General features: G+C 41.0%; 1 long non-coding RNA gene across 1 annotated transcript; it reads right to left on the bottom strand.

Annotated features, from left to right (window-relative positions):
• Positions 1–2,568: 2,568 nt before the first annotated feature.
• LOC115294199 lies at positions 2,569–3,980 on the bottom strand. The gene is made up of 3 exons (XR_003909762.1): positions 3,785–3,980; positions 3,385–3,463; positions 2,569–3,011 (listed from the first exon to the last, which is right to left on the bottom strand). It is a non-coding gene; the product is annotated as an uncharacterized LOC115294199 (long non-coding RNA).
• Positions 3,981–5,294: the final 1,314 nt, after the last annotated feature.

The raw sequence follows: 5,294 nt of genomic DNA, 5'->3' as shown, positions 1-5,294 counted from the left end.
AATATCCACCTATTCTTGTTTCATATTTTGCTTGTTTTTGTTGAAAAATTTTATATTCTTTTTAAGTGGAGGTTATGTACTCTCTTTTTTTGCAAATATTCCATGTTTCTAATTTAAAGTATTTGTTAAGCTGTTCTATACAATTAATTTTACAGAGTGAATGCATGATTGTTAATTTTGTTGGTTTTCTTTCTTAGCAACCAATTATTGTTTTTGGAATTTGGGTTTACCAGTAATTTTAGATAAGACTTTTTTGTTTCTCGCTCCTCTTTCTTTCTCCCACTCACCCCATCTGCCTCTCTGTCCAGCTTTTTTGTTGTACCCTCCCCACCAAGCATTCCTCAGGTCCCTAATCTGTAACCAGGCTTTAAATTTCTGGTTGGGGTTTCTGTCCCATAGTGATGGAGGGGTACCCAAGAACCAGTCAAATGGCCAGTGAGCAGTTTTGGGTCCATTATTATTGGCAAGGCTGTGGGTTTTAAAGTGATAGCTTATGTATTTTTTACAGGGGCAATATTGCCCCCAATACAGTGAAAATGGATTCTTGGAGGGCTAAAAATCTTAGCTATTACAGTGGCCCTTCAAAGCTCAACCCTACCCTTAAAAATCTTATTCTTTAGCATTTACTTTCTCTCTTTAGGGATATTTAAATTAAATTTTCTTTGTAGAGGGATAAAAATGAAAAAATTGAAAAACATTGCTCTAGCTCTAGGCAGAAGTCAGGTGTTTTGTTCAGTCCACTTTTGTAAGTAGTGAGCCTTCTTCCCCATCATCTTTAAAGCTTATAAAACTCTTTGACTCCTGAACAGCTGAATTCCTGCCTGGCATAGCCACAGCTTCAGCCTCCTTCGCACTTTTATATTTCTGTTCCATGGAGATGTTCATCTTGTTTTCAAGTCTCGGAATGTTTTCTCTTTTCATATTTAACCACATATTACTATATACTTGGGGCATAAACAGGATAATCAAAGCATGAACTCATTGCACAATCTTGACTGGAAGTCAATATTCATTATTTTATTGTTTTATTCTAATGTCTTTGTAACGTTTTTTCTTAACTTATATACTTTTATAAGACTTGTAAGGGGCATCTGTGTGGCTCAGTCAGTTGAGCATTGAACTCTTGATTTCGGCTCAAGTCATGATCCCATGATCCCTGTGTTGGGCTCGTGCAGCATGGAACGTGCTTAAGATTCTCTCTCTCTTGATCTGCTATTCTCCCCTGCTTGCATGTTATCTCTGTATCTAAAATAATAAAAAAATGACTTATAATATTTACATTTTACGTAATACTGGAATATCCAGCTGATAGATATCAATTACATTCACTTAGTTATCTGTCCTTTACTTTCTAGATCAGCATTTTTGAGGTTTCTGAATAATGTAGGTCCTTTTAAGTTAGTACCATCTTCTCTGAGAGATTCTGGACTTTTGAGGTCCCGTTGTTCTGTAGCTGGAAATTTGGGCCAAGTCTCTCAAGGACATACTTAGTGCGTTCACAGTCTGCTCACTGGTAGCATTTGCAGTCATACTCCAAAAGCCTTTCCATCGTTTCAGTCTGGAAAGCATGACACTTCGACAACTCATGTTTTACACAGCAGTATGCATAGTGGTCAAAGCGACAGCCTGCTCAATTCATTGGGACCCCTGTCTATCTCTTGGGTTTCTTGCGGTTGGTTTTAGGAAGAGGGTTTTTCAACTTAAGTAAGGTTTGTAGTGCCTGGTAAGACAATGATCTCTTTTGTTCAGAGACAAGCAAAAATGAAAGAAAGTCATTCACAATTCTATCACCTATTTTGATGTATATTCTTCTAGGCCCCAAAATGCATCTATATGTTTATAAATAATACCCTCCTATAAAAGTAATTGTGCTGTATTTACTGGCCCATAACATGTATAGTATTCTCATTTCTTAATTTAAAGTGAATATGATAGATTCCTGAGTCAGTAGCCATGGAATCTACATTGTATTCTCTTGTATCAATTTTCTGTTTTAAACCATTTAGATTCTTTCCAATGTCCTGCTATTTTAAATAATACTGAAGTGAACAGGCTTATACATATATTTCTGTTTATTTGTTCATGTTGGAGGAGGTCATGGAGAGGACGTGACCGTGGGTTGACCTGTGAGCTGGATTCAGGCAATGGGAGGCTCCTCACCCCCTCCCCTGTCCTTGAAATGTGTGCTCCCCACAGTTCCCACAGTAGGAGCCATTTTCAAGGACATAGCTGTGAGAGAGTAAGGTGTTGTTGAGACCATCTGGATAGTATGAAGTGACCAAACCCAGTCCAGGCCTCTATATAAACTTGAAAGCTTCTGGTGCGCAGGTGCTGAGAGCTGTTCATCCTGCGTCTGCTTGAAACCTGCCTCGTGAGTAAGTTCTGTTGCAGGTTACACTTGTCACCTGCCTCCTGCAGTGGCAGCCTCTCTTTTCCATCCCTACCTCCTTCAAGGGCTAGTTTATGAACCTACAATTAGGAAGCATCCTAACAACAAAGTTCTGGACCATTTTGTTATCATTTTTTAAAAAGGTAACTATTTATTATTTTTGAGAGACGGAGAGAGAACATGAGTGAAGGAAGGGCAGAGAGAGAGAGAGGGAAACAGAGAATCCCAAGCAGACTCCATGCTGACAGTGCAATCATGAGAACCGGGAGATGGTGACTTGGGCCAAAATCAAGAGTCTCATGCTTAACTGACCGAGCCCCCCAGGTGCCCCCATTTAGTTATCTTTACTCAGGGGAAGACAGAAAGTGGGGGAAGGACTGTTGTGACCATACCCTGGGGATAGTCAGGCACGCAGCAGGATCTGGGGAAATGTTATCAAGTCAACAAGGCATCAGAATTCGCACAAGGAGTTTTGGTAACATGGATGCAAAACCAGTTAGCTCTGAAGAATCTGAGGAGACAACCGAGAAGCTCCGTGTCCCTGAAGAAGGGTTTTCGCAAAGCCTGAAAACCTGCGGTGTGTCTCCTAGCAACAAGTCTTGCCCTTTCAGCCAGTTTAGTCCTGAAACAAAATAACATTTTATTTTTATGATTGAATGAGTTCAGAATACATTATGCCCACTCTCATGTCTGGAGTCATCTTTATCTCCCTTTATTACTTTAGCTCTAAATGAACTTTTCCAATTTTCCATCGTGTACTTTGGTGGTCTTTTTTTACCCTCTGATTGAGGTTATAGAACAGGGTTGAAAGGAAGAGGTAAATATTTCAAAATTTGGAGCAGCCTGGGGAAGAAAAGAAGTGTTAAAAATCTTCCTTTACTCTGTTTTTTTTTCTTTTTTTTTTTTAATTTTGGAGTTTGAAATTTCTAGCCTTCACTACAAGAGTGTGGTCCTTCAACCACTCTTTCCTCAAGAGGTCATTGCAGAATTTTTACCTTAAGAATAAGTCTCAGGTATGGACCGAAATGCAGTACAAACTTCAACTTTCGGAAAGGTCCGTTTTGAATTATCTACCTAGAAAGTAATAAGGACTGGTAAGTGGCCAGGAGGGCTCAGAGCAGCCAAACCGGCAGCATCAAGTTGATGAACTGAGGTGTGGGAACTTTACTCATGGGAGAGACTCCCAGACCCTACTCTTGCTATGCCCTGTAACCAACAAGTTTTGATTGGTAGATTCTGAACATCTAGCAGATTATTAGCTGTGGGTTAGGAAAGGGAGTTGGGAAGACTGGAGAGAAGTAAAAATTGTGAGCTTCACAAAGGATAAGAACAAACAAACTAAAACCACAGAAGACAGGGTGTGGGGCTCATAAACTTATGGGTAAAGAGTCTTACCCAAAAGTATGGCCCCCACGGAGAGAGTCACTGATGTGCATGAGGATGAATCATCAAAGAGATATTAAAATTTCAGTGTAATCTGTTTAGAAAGAAGAGAGCATAGACTATAATGAAGAAGGCTTTCCATTGAAAACCATGAGTGTCTTAAAAATTTTGATGCTTAAAGTAGTAGGATTTGAAGCCATCAGGGAAGTTTGGCTTTTCCCAAAGGCTTCTGGGTGGCTGACATGTTACCAGGTGACTGGGCGTGGCTCTTTTCCTTTGTCACTTACCAGTGAGGTCATATATGTAACTGGCTTGTGTAGAAAGGAGATGAAGTGGGGAGGAGGGAAAGCCATTGTAAAAATGATCCAAGTTTAGGGGTGCCTGGGCGGTTCAGTTGGTTAGACAACTGACTGTGGCTCAGGTCATGATCCTCCACTCATGTGTTCAAGTCCTGTGTTGAGCTTTGTGCTGACAGCTTGGAGCCTGGAGTTTGCTTCTGATTCTGTGACTCTCTCTCTGCCCCTCCCCCCACCTCAAAAATAAATAAAAGATTAAAAATGTTTATGTAAGCTAATGTAAAAATGTAAGAATGTACGATAATGTAAAATTTTTAAAAAATGTTTTATTTATTTTTGAGAGAGAGAGAGAGAGAGACAGCACAAGCAGGGAAGAGACAGAGAGAGAGGGAGACACAGAATTTGAAGACAGGCTCCAGGCCTCTGAGCTATCAGTACAGAGCCTGATATAGGGCTTGAACTCACGAGCCCTGAGGATGTGACCTGAAGTCTGACACTTAAATGACTGAGCCACCCAGGCACCCCCAAAATAAATAAACATCTAAAAAATGATCCAAGTTTGACGAAAGGCATGGGTGCAGGGTGCAGGTCCCACTGGGCACAAGTATGGTTGCTGAGTGCCTGTGTTGTAAACTAAAGGGAGCTTCTTTCAAGACTGACTCTCACCTGCTACTTTGGTGGTCACGCCTGGACCTGAATGTGATGGAGGATGGTCGAAGGAGAGGGAAAAGTCAGCCTGGGGAACTTGAGCAGGATCAGGTTCCAAGTTAAAGGTTCCTGAAATGGAACCTGCTTGTGGTAGCCCATGCTTCTTCTTGGGTAAGGGCTGTTTTGTGTGGCATTTGGACCCTGGGGTGCTTCCACCAGGTAAGAGGACTGGCTGACCTCGCACCCATGCCTGTACGGCCTGTCTCTGCCCTGCGTAGGACCTGCGGCGGTGCCTCCGCAGGTTGGTGAGGAATTTCTTGGCATGCCTGATCCTTCTGGGCCACAGTGACTGAGTGAAAGTAAGAAGAGCCCTGTGGTTATTACTCTGATAACTCTAGTTCCTATTCACTAAAAAGAAGAAAAGAAAAAGAAGCTGAATTGTTTAGGTTATTTATGTAGGTGTGTTTCTTTTTTTCTTGAATCATCCAAGGAGAATCATTTCATAATAATTCACTTAATGTAAGATAAGGATAGGCTTACTTTTAAAACAAAGAAGAGTAGGGTTTTATAAGATACAA

Source organism: Suricata suricatta, chromosome 6, assembly GCF_006229205.1.
Source record: "Suricata suricatta isolate VVHF042 chromosome 6, meerkat_22Aug2017_6uvM2_HiC, whole genome shotgun sequence".
In the NCBI taxonomy this organism is placed as follows: Eukaryota; Metazoa; Chordata; class Mammalia; order Carnivora; family Herpestidae; genus Suricata; species Suricata suricatta.
The sequence above is the reverse complement of the archived record's forward strand: the minus strand, read 5'-3'. Positions and strand labels throughout refer to the sequence as shown.